This window comes from Schistocerca nitens, chromosome 8, assembly GCF_023898315.1.
Source record: "Schistocerca nitens isolate TAMUIC-IGC-003100 chromosome 8, iqSchNite1.1, whole genome shotgun sequence".
NCBI classification, from domain to species: Eukaryota; Metazoa; Arthropoda; class Insecta; order Orthoptera; family Acrididae; genus Schistocerca; species Schistocerca nitens.
In genome coordinates, this window is record NC_064621.1 from 626658478 (window position 1) to 626673201 (window position 14724).

The following is a 14724-nucleotide window of genomic DNA, read 5'->3' on the forward strand; positions in this document are numbered from 1 at the left end:
ATTCTTAATGGTATTTTTGGTCTGTCGTGACTTCAAGTATGTGTGATTTTTTCACAAGACGCGTTTCACTTTATTGAGGTAAAGCATCAACATTGATCTGTAATTAAGTTATTTGCATTTTGGTTTGCTTTTTAGATCGAAAAAATTATGGTCGTCACTGCGAAACTTGGTGACAAGGCGAAGCTGCCATTTCTCCTATACGGAAACGACAGTGTGACAACAAGAGGGATGTGGATATAACTGGCAAGGAAGCACTGGAAACCATTTCGAAGAAACATAAAAATCTTGTGGCTGTACTACATAAAGTGGAATTAGCTGACGTCAAAATGGATGCTCTAATGGTAGACCTGCCTGGAATATTGCAACAGTTGCGTGTAGACTACTATTGCTTTTGAATTAGGAGATAACGAAAGATTTCCTTGGGATTTTTAATAAAATCGACATGTGCGACTGCATAACATCAAACCACTAATTTTGCATGGAAGGAGGCCGCCACGGAAGCATCAAAAGGATTGTGGACTACGGTAAAGACTGTTTAACGTGGACGACCTTCAACTGTGAAGATATATAACAAATTTATAAGTCGCATCACAAGCCCACGTGTGAACAAAGTATGTATATAAGCGTGCCGTGTCAATGGGATATTGTTTACTTCTTTTTTATCAGAACCTCTTTCAAAATGGCTCTGAGCACTATGGGACTTAACATCTAAGGTCATCAGTCCCCTAGAACTTAGAACTACTTAAACCTAACTAACCTAAGGACATCACACACATCCATGCCCGAGGCAGGATTCGAACCTGCGACCGTGGCAGTCCCGCGGTTCCGGACTGAAGCGCCTAGCACCGCACGGCCACCGCGGCCGGCGAACCTCTTTCATATCAACGTTCTGAGCAGGAAGCCTTTCTAACCGCTAGAGAGATTAATTCACGCGTGTAACGTATATGCACGAATCGAGATAATGACCTCACTTCGCTGAAGTTACTCCCCGCAGAACGGAATCTGAGAAACGCTACTCATCTTGCAAACCGGAGCTGCCCGTCCCTGGACAAGGTCGTTTCCCTGGAGACTGCCTCCGCCAGTGGTTGTCCAGCTCCTGGAGATGACCCCCGCGAGGGTTATTCAGCACGTGTTCACATCGTGTACGCTGGCGCCCGCTACCCCTCTGAAGATTAGCTCCGCCATTCATGGCAGCAATTAACGCAGCACCGCCTTAGTGTAACCGGTTTTCGTAATAGAGAGGACACACACACACACACACACACACACACACACACACACACACACACACACACACACACACAGAGAGAGAGAGAGAGAGAGAGAGAGGGGGGGGGGGTGGAACTTGTCACAGAAAGCACTAACAGCACAGATTATTACGCACAACTCTATCACTAAAGTTGATATTATTAATTATGGTAAACCACGATTCCAATTATGTGTTGTGGAAAGGTTTAATTTCAGTGTGTAAAGCAATAGGTCGTAAGGACAAGATCAAATAGCAGAATTTTTACCCCGATTTTAACCGATGTTTCTCCTGCATCGACTGCGCTACCGTCTCCAGCAACCCTCAGTACGTCTTTTAGTACGAGGGTCACTCCAAAAGAAATGCACACTATTTTTGTAAAAATACAGTTTTCATTCTGCATGTGTGAAAGTTTTACAGTGCGTAGAAATATCCTTCCCGCTTGTTTTCAAACTTAGCTCAACATGTTCCCGTGAGTGGCGCCGTCACAGCATGTCTTCAAGATGGCTGCTACACTTTACGTTCGTCGGAAGCAACGTGCTGCCATAGAATTCCTGTGCTGTGAAAACGAGACAGTGGGAAACATCCACAAGAGGTTGAAAAAGGTGTATGGAGATGCTGCTGTCGATCGCAGTACAGTTAGTCGGTGGGCAAGCACGTTACGTGATGAAAGCGGGCACGGCAATATTGAGGATTGTCCTCGCAGCGGCAGGCCTCGTACTGCACACATTCCAGACAATGTGCAGAGAGTTAGCGAATTGGTGACTGCTGACAGACGCATCACAGTGAACGAATTGTCACGCTACGTTGGGATAGGGGAAGGAAGTGTTTACAGAATACTGAAAGTACTTGCGTTAAAAAAGGTTTGTACCAGGTGGGTTCCCAGGATGTTGACAGTGGCTCACAAATAAACAAGAAAAACGGTAGGCAGCGAACTTTTGGAGCAGTACGAGAATGGTGGTGATGAATGTCTTGGAAGAATTGTGACAGGTGATGAAACATGGCTCCATCATTTTTCACCAGAGACGAAGAAGCAATCAATGGAGTGGCATCATACAAATTCACCCAAGAAAAAAAAAAATTCAAAACCACACCTTCTGCTCGAAAAGATATGGCTACGGTGTTTTTCGATTCCGAAGGACTCTTGCTTGTGGACATCATGCCAAGTGCAACCACCATAAATTCTGATGCATATGTGACGACACTGAAGAAACTTCAAGCTCGACTGAGTCGTGGTCGACCACATCGGCAAAAGCAGGATCGATGTTTTGCTGTTGCACGACAATGCACGGCCACATGTCAGTCAAAACACCATGAAAGCGATCACAAAACTCGGATGGACAACACTGAAACACCTGCATTTCTTTTGGAATGACCCTCGTAGTATATGCTTAGAGAAACCGGTCACAGACACGCCATTGATTTTATTGCAAGAACTGACTCGGTGTTTGGTGACGTGACGTATGTCAGATCACTGGGACTGTCTTGCAGAAACTTTGTGGCACCACATGGAAAACATCGTTTCCAACACTATCCCTCAAACCTCCAGATGTCAGACACTCAGATAGGTACCAAACACTGTGTGCCGATAGGGTGTCAACCAAAACACGGATTTAGTTAGTGATGTTAGCTGTCGTCCAGTAGAACATGTGTAACACCAGAACTATGGAGTATAGCAAAAGCATATATGTAAGACGAATATGCTACGATGTCTGGGAGGTGAGTTGGTAGAGCGTCAGTTTGTCGTACAAAAGGTCCCGAGTTCGTATGCCAATGATGGCGAATATTTTTAACAGTTTACGGGTGAGATTCTTGTATGGGAGAACATTTTCCTGAGATGTAAAAGGAAGTTTCAGAGTTTGTAACACTGTTCTTATGGTAGTATGCTTTCGCTTCGTTAGCTGAAAGTAGCAAAGCAATAGCGCAAATTTGTATAGATTACACCACGCCCGTGTATACACTCTATGGGTATGCTACTTTGAATTAAGTGACAGCCGACTGCTATAAGAACACTGCTACAAACCCCGAAACGCCAGTTTACATGTCAGAAAAATGATCTCCCATAGAAGACTTTCAGGCGTAAACTGTTAAAAAAAAAATCGCCATCATTGGGTTTCGAACGCGTGACTTTTGGTACGACAAACTGACGCTCTAACAACTCACCAACCAGACATGTTCGCCTTCACGTCTCACTTTCAATTACCATTTACGCATGTTCTACTGGACGACAGCACACAGCACGAACTAAATCCGTGTTTTGGTTGATACTCTATCGACACACAGTGTTTGGTAACGATCTGAGTGTCTGACATCTGGAGGTTTGGTTATAGGTATATGTGGTCTTGGCCTGGTATACCCTGTGGCAGAACACTGCGCTGCAGTCTGGATGTACAGCCCATACATCAGACTCGTCCAATCGCAGCCCAACGACACTATGTGCATCAACACAGGAACAATCACAAACACTCCCACTTTCTGCCTGTCAATCCTCAGCCGTGTAACTCATCCATTTTTGACCCGTGAAGCTGCTCTCAAGCGTGCGTGTACATAAACAGCTGGTGATCCACACCTCCCTTTACATGACAACATTCCTGTGCCTGTACCCTGAATTTTACGAATGATATACACCTCTCCTGAGCCTGTAAACATCTCAAGAATCTGTTCGTAATTTCAGTTATGCCAGGAGTTACGTTTTTTTCCTTGAAATGGGCGTAATTATTACGCGTGGAAAAGTTTCTACTTCAGAATTGGCTGGCACAAAGCTTCGTGCAGAGAAAGTGACAACACAATGCCCGGTGGTTCTAGGCGCTTCAGTCCGGAATCGCGCTGCTGCTACGGTCGCAGGTTCTAATCCTGCGACGGGCATGGATGTGTGTGATGTCTTTAGGTTAGTTAGGCTTAAGTAGTTCTAAGTTCTAGGGGACTGATGACCTCAGATGTTAAGTCCCATAGTGCTCAGAGCCATCTGAATCATTTTTTGGAAGTCGACAACTCCAGTACGATTGCCACAGTCAAGATACTACTTCTAACAAACAGAAGAGACCATTACACGGAAAAAGGAAGGAAGATTAGCGTTCGATGTTTCGACATTGAGGTCATTAGGGACGAAGCAAAAGCTCGGGATGTGTCACGGATGAGAAAGGAAATCGGCAGTGCCCTTTGAAAGCAATCACATCTCAGTTTGGCTGGAGCGACTCAGGGAAATCACCGAAAACCAGAATCTGGAAGCCCTGACACGTATGTGACGTCCTCCCGAATGCGAGTCCAATGTGCTAACCACTGCGCCACCTCGCTCGGTTACGCGTAAGAGAACGTTAAAAGCCGGAACGATGTACCAACACGCTGGCACATGATTCACTTGTGTTCGCGTAACTCGCCGCTCTCCTTATAACCTCGACGAATGCTCATCCGTGAAATGCACGCTATATGCGTAGGGTCAGGTGTACCGTTGCCTCTGAACGGCAGCTCACGATCACGCAATCGTAGTGTGGTATTTGGAAACAATACATCACTTCTATGTTAAACGGCGCCTGATTTTAAATGTATGCCTTACTGTTCGCGAAGAAATCATGAATGTTGTTACTTTAAGTACGTTCACGAGGTGTCTACATGTGTGGCACTGTACAAAATCATACACCATTTTACACATTTATTTTACCTGGCAATGTTAAGCACTTATCATTTTAGGAATCAGCTTTGAAGATGACGGTGCACTGTACATACATTTCTGAAATGTTAGTTTGGTTACGAGATTTTCATAGTAGTAAGTTACAATAATCAAGAAGTTTATTAACAATGCCTGCTCACCGAAGAGTATCACACGTTCAATTCTCTTAAAATTACTCGCAGCGGTCCAGAAAAAAACAAATCGGTAACAGGAAAGGCACTGGCAAAATGCCACCTTGCCAGGTGTCCTTTGTTGAAATATCCAATACTGCTGGCGCCACTTACTACGCAACATTCATTCACACCCAGGCAGCCAGCATCTGATTTAATCAGACCGTCCGAAAACGACTCCTTTAAATAGCGAATCTATTGAAACTTACTCACAAATTAAAACTGTGTGCCGGACCGAGACTCGAACTCGGGAACTTTGCTTTTCACGGGCAAGTGCTCTACCAACTGAGCTACCCAAGCACGACTCACGACCCGTCCTCACAGCTTTAATTCCGCCAGTACCTCATCTCCTACCTCACAAACTTCACAGAAGCTCTTCTGCGAACCTGAAGTTTGGAAGGTAGGAGATGAGGTACTGGCGGAATTAAAGCTGTGAGGACGGGTCGTGAGTCGTGCTTGGGTAGCTCAGTTGGTAGAGCACTTGCCCGCGAAAAGCGAAGTTCCCTAGTTCGAGTCTCGGTCCGGCACACAGTTTTAATCTGCCATGAAGTTTCATATCAGCGCACACTCCACTGCGGAGTGAAAATGTCATTCTGGAACGAATCTATTGTCCATCACACCAGCGTCGTGCGCCGTCCGTACGATAGGTGGTTCAGGACGGTGGCGATTAAGAGCCGTGCGCACGCGTCTCCCGAAGAACTGCAAGTGACAGGCAACTTACTTTCAGCACAAGCAGGCGATCTGCACGTTCTCGGGTCAGATGATTCGACCGGAGATCGTCGTATAGATCGTTGTATCTGATCCGTGAACAACATTAAACGGAGGTCCGGGTCACTTACTGCCACAGGCCTCGATGTCAGCAACTTACCTGCAAAGAAAGCAAATGAGGATTCAGAAACGGGCACAAAATATCATGAGCTTCACGATAAACAAACTACTTTGCACAAGCTACAGAAAAGTAACATACGAAATTATATGTAACACTATCAAGTACGACTCCAATACATGATAGAACGTAAATAAACCATCGATCAATACCTCGAAACAAAAAAATTTTGTTTGAACACGAAACATAACAGGTATTTACAAAAAATACCTGGTAGTTTCCACGAAAGACATCCAACGTCAAACTGGAATGTGACAACGTCGAACTGCAACGCAACGGACACAGCAATTAAACTTGACAACGTGCAAAATGATGCAGTTACGTTACTTATCGAGCCCCTTGCCGTACAACCAATACACTCCAGTCGCTTTGTTCTTACGTCGATGCAACTTCAGATAATGCCCTTTAGTTCGGAAGTGTGGGCACAATAGTGCATAATGTTTTTCAGTACTCCACAACTTCGACGGTAGTGGTAAGTGAACTGACAGCAGGGGAGTGGTGTCTGCCACGCAGCACAAGAGTACAGATCGTAGAATCCCAATGCGAGAATGAGTAATTTTACACTCACGAAAAGCGAGAGACAATCTGTCTAGGGAGGACTTATGGGATTCGTAAGACTTTGATAGCTTTTATACTTACTGCCCTGCTCCGTTTAGAAGTACCACAACTCCATAACCAGAAACTTTTCAGATGCGCTGAGAAATCCAGGGACAAAATGAGAATAGCGAGAACAGGCAATCAATTCGCGTGTCAGCTCAGGTGAGGACAGTGTGGGTGTACTTGCCATGAGAGCGTCCACAACACACAACATCGTCTTTAACGAAGCAGTTGTTGCAGAGTTCGTGAAACCAAAACACACACAGAGAGCACGCTCCGCAGCAGTGAGAGTTTAACTGTGCACTACGCTGGCGCTCTTAGTGGCGGAATGGGGTACTGACGCATCAAGTCAATCGAACTTGAGGTTGTTTGCTACAAAATGACTATCTATCGCTTCTGTAAGTTACCTCGATAAATTTCTATATCATTCCAGAGTTGTAAAGTCCTTTTTGACTCATCCCGTATACAGGGTGGTCCATTGATCGTGACCGGGCCAAATATCTCACGAAATAAGCGTCAAACTAAAAACTTACAAAGAACGAAACTCATTTAACTTGAAGGGGGAAACCAGATGGCGCTATGGTTGACTCGCTAGAGGGCGCTGCCATAGGCCAAACGAATATCAACTGCGTTTTTTCAATAGGAATCCCCATTTTTATTACATATTCGTGTAGTACGTAAAGAAATATGAATGTTTTAGTTGGACCACTTTTTTCGCTTTGTGATAGATGGTGCTGTAATAGTCACAAACATATGGCTCACAATTTTAGATGAACAGTTGCTAACAGGTAGGTTTTTTAAATTAAAATACAGAACTTAGGTACGTTTGAGCATTTTATTTCCGTTGTTCCAATGTGATACATGTACCTTTGTGAACTTATTTCTGAGAACGCATCCTGTTACAGCGTGATTACCTGTAAATACCACATTACTGCTGTAAATGATCAAAATGATGTCCGTCAACCTCAATGCATTTGGCAATACGTGTAACGACATTCCTCTCAACAGCGAGTAGTTCGCCTTCCGTAATGTTCGCACACGCATTGACATTACGCTGACGCATGTTGTCAGGCGTTGTCCGTCGATCACGTTAGCAAATATCCTTCAACTTTCCCCACAGAAAGAAATCCGGGGACGTCAGATCCGGTGAACGTGCGGGATGGTATGGTGCTTCGACGACCAATCCTCCTGTCATGAAATATGCTATTCAATACCGCTTCAACCGCACGCGAGCTATGTGCCGGACATCCATCATGTTGGAAGTACATGGCCATTGTGTCATGCAGTGAAACCTCTTGTAGTAACATCGGTAGAACATTACGTAGGAAATCAGCATACATTGCACCATTTAGATTGCCATCGATAAAACGGGGGCCAATTATCCTTCCTCCCAGAATGCCGCACCATACATTAACCCGCCAAGGTCGCTGATGTTCCACTTGTCGCAGCCATCGTGGATTTTCCATTGCCCAATGGTGCATATTATGCCGGTTTACATTACCGCTGTTGGTGAATGACGCTTCGTCGCTAAATAGAACGCGTGCAAAAAATCTGTCACCGTCTCATGATTTGTCTTGTGCGCAGTGGCAGAACTGTACACGACATTCAAAGTCGTCGCCATGCAATTCCTGGTGCATAGAAATATGGTACGGGTGCAATCGATGTTGATGTAGCATTCTCAAGACGTACGTTTTTGAGATCCCCGATTCTCGCGCAATTTGTGTGATACTGATGTGCGGATTAGCCGCGACAGCAGCTAAAACACCTACTTGGACATCATCATTTGTTGCAGGTCGTGGTTGACGTTTCACATGTGGCTGAACACTTCCTGTTTCCTTAAATAACGTAACCATCCGTCGAACGGTCCTGACACTTGGATGATGTGGTCTAGGATACCGAACAGCATACATAGCAGACGCCCACTGGGCGTTTTGATCACAAGAGCCATATATCAACACGATATCGACCTTTTCCGCAATTTGAATACGGTCCATTTTAACACAGGTAATGTATCACGAAGCAAATACCGTCCGCACTGGCGGAATGTTTACGTGATACCACGTACTTATACGTTTGTGACGGTTACAGCGCGATCTATCACTAAGCGAAAAAAGTGGTCCAACTAAAACATTCATATTTCTTTGCGTACTACACGAATATGTAATTAAAAATGGGGGTTCCTATTTTAAAAAACGCAGTTGATATCCGTTTGACCTATGGCAGCGCCATCTAGCGGGCGAACCGTAGCGCCATCTGGTTTCCCCCTTCAAGCTAGACGAGTTTCGTTGTTTGTAGTCTTTTCGTTTGAGGCTTATTTCGTGAGATATTTGGCCCGGTCACTATCAATGGACCACCCTGTCTATGTGCAAACACTGACAAAATCTTAGCTGCAAACTTGGGAAGTTCTGGAAATTTATGTTGAAGGAATTTTTCGTAAGAGTCTACTAGAGTTATTTTATCATGAGACTACCTGTCACACTGCAGGTTTGTAAGTTCTAATTGTGGCTAGGCATCCTGCACTGACGTGTTATAAACTGAGACCCGCGTGTCTGACTCGGTCATAACACTGCTTTTCATAGATTCTAAAAGAGACGCTGTCCTCTTTAAGCACTGCGCCATTATGTACACACGCTTGCGTTTAAAACTACGGTCAACTTAACGTACTGCTATTCCTCTGGAGACGGGGGACAGTATTCACTTGACCTGCGCTACATAACGACTTCAGACAGCCACATTTCACCGTGAGCGAGGGCTCACCACTCAGGCGGCGAGCGAGCGTGAGCACCCATGTCACCTACTGAACAGGCCTGCTCTGCTCTACGCCAGTCTAGCACCAGCTAGTGCCGCCCCTTACACCTCGTGCTGTAGCAACTCACTTCCCAACTACAGGCACTCGCCGTGTCGACAACACACACCTGCCTTCGTCTACCTACATTCTCTTTCCGGTCCGGCTCCTTTTCTTTCATTTCCTGTGAGCACGGAACCAGTAACAAGTGGCAGCGTGTGTGCTACGCGGAATTGGGTAGCCCTGCGGCGTGTCGTATTTTGGGGCCGCTTGGCGCTGGCTGTAAATCCGCCGGCGTTATTTTCCGGCGATAAACGGCAGACTGGCCACTGGAGGCGAGACGCCGCCGCCCGGCGCGTCCTTTTGTGTCGCGCCGCGTCGCATTCCTATCGGCCGCGGCTGGCGCTGACAGCCCGCCCTTCCCCCCAACACCCCGCTTTTGTGCCGCCTGACACTTTGGCCGGCGCTGCCATCACAAACTGCTATCGTCGCGGATCGCTTTCACTTTGCGGGCCATCCGTCACTATCTATTACGGCCGCCGGACCCGTCATCCCCGTTTAAATACTGCACATGTAATATCGGGCCGGCCCGATTCGTCGCTGTCATTTGATTTCAGTTCGCTGCTAAATCAACTTTAGCAGACAGTTCACACATCGGAATCCACCTCTTGCCGACGGCTCGCTTTTCGAAGATCGTAACTAACAGTCATTACAATGTGGGTACTAATGGTGGAGCATGTTACGATCCCTGAAAAGTGCACTGCTCACAAGAATTACGGGAACATGCCATACTTCACTGAGCAATAATTGACGGCTGGACATGTTACCAAATGATACCTTCATCTTTCCCAAGTTAAGTACACAAGAACATCTTTACATTCTCTATTTTTTACATAAAAAGAACTGAAATGTTCGACTGGTGTCAAAAACAAAATGGAAACAATCATTCACCCCGTCATCCTCGGTGCTTTTCATTGTACTTTACGAGCTTCAACAAAGCGTATATCCTCCGTGAGCGTTTTATCACTGCCTGACACCTACGTGGCATGTACAGTACAGTTCTACGGAGGTCACCCTCTGGTATCCGTTCCCGTTCTTCGATTAGACCCCACGAGAGTTGCTGGAGAGTCTGTGGTGAAACGGAACGACGACCAACGCGTCTGTGAAGCATGTCTCACATATGCAGCTGTCCAGTGTCTACTGTGCAGGAAAGGACGCGTTTCTGGGTCACTGGCAAATGTCTGAAACATGACCACTGAACGAGGCCCAGCAGTTCGAACAGTAGAAGCTTCCTGAAGGTTGCTCTGCCTCACAGGCCAGTTACATGCGATGGCTTGGTGACATGAAAGCGCCTCACTCCTCTTGCCAAAGGCCGTTGCGGATGTACTAGTTGGCTGGTTGGCTGGTTGGTTTAGAAGAGGGTGAAAAGGACCAAACTACGAGGTCATCGGTCCCTTGTTCCTAATAAAACAATGCCACAAGTGTGAGGATGAAACAGACGAGACTTCTAACACAAAACAGGAGAGGAATTCGTGGCGGGCCGAATCAAACCAGTCAGAAGACGGATGACTAAAGAAGAAAAATGACTAAAAGTAAAACTCTGTCGTAATTGCCGGCAAACGATGGCGCTTCCCCATCTCAGTGTTAATGACTTTGTGTGATTACTGTTCGTGCGTGGTGGCGCCTAGACTGCCGGCGACTGTTCTGCCAGCGACGCGTCGCTCCTGTGCGGGGACTTTGTCACGTCCTCTTCCACATCTGTTGTTCTGTCACGCCTCGCTCGTGCAGTGTCCGCCAGCCTAACACAGGTGGATACGGGTTCTCGTTAACTGCCCACAGACAGAATGAAACAGACCGTGCTGGGACGAGGTCGGATGTCGCCGCGGGAACACTTCTCGGCAGAGTCGCCGCACCGCTTTTCCATTACGAAGTCCCGCGGGCTGTAGACGAGTTGCGCATTTCGCACCTTGCAATTCGTAAATCCATTCATTACGCATCACTGCATGCGTCCGACTGACAATACGAGAAACAAACCCATACAGAACAGAGCAGTGCGCCACTGAAGCCTCAGCAAAGACGGGAAGCAGGTTGTCCCACTGGCGAGGGGAACACGGCGCGTGCAGTCGATCAAGCGATTCTTCCAGCAACTTCGCTCAGCGAAAGGGGACTGAAAATAATCGAATACGCCTCTCGGCTTATCCGTAGATACTCAAACGTTTCTTGGGAAAAAAACGACGATCACAGTTGTCGAGGTACTTCATGTGTCTTTGACAGCGCGATATCCTCAGACGTAATGGTGGCGTAGTCGTTAGCGTCACAGCTTTTCAATTTTGAGCTCCGCGTTCGAAACGTGATTATTGTTTTTACTTTCTACATTTTATTTTTTTATTTTCATTGTTTTCATTTGTCTACCCATGTCCGCAGAAGGCTACTACAACAATGTTTCTTATCAAATTAGCGTTATATTGATGGTAAAATTACAGCTGGATTTTACAGTAAGTGCCATAATGGAACGGAGAGCCGAAGAAATTGGTACACCTGCCTGATATCCGGGAGCACTCAGAAGTACCGCAACACGAGGTGGCATGGACTCGGCTAATGTCTGAAGTTGTGCTGGAGGGAACTGACACAATGAAACCTGCAGGGTACGAGGGGGTGGAGATCCCTCCTGAACAGCACGTTGCAAGGCATCCCAGATATGCTCGGCGATGTTCATGTCTGGGGAGTCTGGTGGCCAGCGGAAGTGTTTAAACTCAGAAGAGTGTTCTTGGAGCCACTCTGAAGCAATTCTGGACGTGTAGAGTGTCGAACTGTCCTGCCAGAAATGCCCAGTCCGTCGGAATCCACAATGAACATGAACGGATGCACGTGATCAGACAGGATGCTTACGTACGTGTCACCTGTCAAGTCGTATCTAGACGTGTCAGGGGTCCCATATCACTCGACCTGCACACGCCCCACATTACAGTCTCCACCAGCTTGATCAGTCCCCTGCTGACATGCGGGATTCATAGATACATGAGGTTGCCTGCACACCCGCACACGTCCATCCGCTCCAAACAATTTGAAGCGAGACTCGTCCGACCAGGCAACATGTTTCCAGTCATCAACACTCCAATGTCAGCGTTGACGGGACCAAGCGAGGCGTAAAGCTTTGTGTCGTGCAGTCATCAATGGTGCATGAGTGAGCTCTCGGCTCCGAAAGCCCATATCGATGATGTTTCGTTGAATGGTTCGCACGCTGACACTTGTTGATGGCCCATCATTGAAATCTGCAGCAATTTGCGGAAGGGTTGCACTTGTCACGTTAAACGATTCTCTTTACTCGTCGTTGATCCCCGTTTTGCAGGATCTTTTTCCGCCGCAGCGATGTCGGAGATTTGACATCTTACCGTATTCCTCATATTCACGGTACACTCGTGAAATGGTCGTACGGCAAAAATCCCCACTTCATCGCTACCTCGGAGATGCTGTGCACTATCGCTCATGCGCCGACTGTAACTCCACGCTGAAACTCATTTAAATCTTGATAACCTGCCATTGTAGCAACTGTAACCGATCTAACAACAGAGCCAAACAATTTTGGGCTTATATAGGCGTTGCCGACCGCAGCGCCATATTTTTCCTCTTTACATATATCTGTATTTGAATAAGCATGGCTATACCAGTTTCTTTGGCGGTTCAGTGAACGTATGTGTGCATGTCTTGTCGAGCAATCACAATCTTTTAAAATCCTCATTCTCTTATATTTCAGTCTCGTATCAGTTCTTATTTTAATTCTTATATTTTGTTCATACGTTTATTCTTCAGGAAGAATTGCTGCATTCCCTTGGATGATATCGACCGCAGAAACATTCGAAACAGAGAAATCTTAAATGCCACGAGCATGAGGCGAAGGCAGGTTTGCCGCTACGACGTTTCTTCGTATGAATCTCATGCGGGAAAGAAACATCGTTAACATTGCTAAAGATTTCACGCGTTGGCAACATTTTCGCGGCAAAACACGCATAATGTATCACTTTACCGCAATATGGCGCTTGCAATTTCGATCAAGATACACTACAGGAATTCCTCCGAAAACAGCTTCAAATCATTTTCTCAGTGATTTATTTATTTTATTAATTCATTCACCAGACATTCAATTAGTACAAGAATAAGGACAACGTTATTTCACTACACACTGGAAAACATTCGTGCAGTAATCTTCAACGGACTGGGTTGATAAATGAACAATGAAAATGAAAATAACAATCGGATTTCGAAAATGGGGCTGCGACTCTAACTACTGTGTTATCGATTCCGCTGATTTATTTAGTCCCTAAAAGGTACAGAAAGTACCTTGAAAACGTTGACCGTCTTCTCTCGGTAACGGTCGAGTATCTACGGATACATGAAATGTATTCGTAGATGCGGATATGGACAACCATCAGCTGCATTATGGAATGACGACAATGAAAATTTTGTAGACACATGGTTGACGGTAAGTGGAAATTTGGGTCTGCACATGAGACGTGCTCAGATAGCCTAATAGCAACGCGACCGCTCGCGGTAAGTTGGAAATCCGGGTTCCAGGTCCGGTCCGGCACGAATCTGCATTGTCGCCATTCCATTATACAACTGATGGCTCTCCGAATCCGCAACTGCCAGTACGTTTCATGTATTTGATGACGGCTGTAGTCGCCGCAGTGCTTGAATGTCCGAAGGAGCTTTGCATCGTAATTCGGAATAGCGCAGACACTGCAATATCGTATCTACGGATAAGCCGAGACACTTTATAGCTTACTTTGAGCCCTCTTCCCCCGAGCGAAGTTTCTGGGAAATCGGGTTATGGTACTTTGCGTGTTCTTGTGGGCAGTCAACAGCGGCTACGAGGAGTCAGCCGCAGTTTTCTTTACACGGGGGACACATCCCGCGTTATGTGTATTTGCACTGCAATACCGACATCGTCAGCGGAAATACTGAACACGCCGATAACACCGTTTGCACTGATGCGTTACGTCAACACACTGCCGGGCATGAACGACTCATCTGAGTAAAATATGCGTCGTCACAAGAGTTACGTTTACTCTCATGACATCACATTCGATAGCACCGCCATGATACGTATCAGTATATTACCACAGCCTGCATTACAAAAAATAAGATAGAAGCAAAAGAACTAGTGTGAATGTCCTGTTCTTCCTTCGTTAGCTCCCGCATGAGATCACTGGCCATATTATAACTACGTGCAAAAGGCGCCGTCTGGTATCGATAGGCCCAACCCATCAACGCAGACCGGCCCCGAAAGTAATTAGCGCTCCAACGGACATCATTAATTCATAACGAGCTACCTCAAGTTCTATCAACAAAGGTGCAAGTTACAAGCTCTCGTCG

At 46.2% G+C, this 14724-nt stretch overlaps 1 protein-coding gene across 1 annotated transcript in view; it reads left to right on the plus strand.

The window, feature by feature from the left end:
- LOC126199705 (uncharacterized) overlaps window positions 1-14724 on the plus strand; it is a 177693-nt gene that overhangs the window by 14309 nt on the left and 148660 nt on the right. The window lies entirely within an intron of this gene.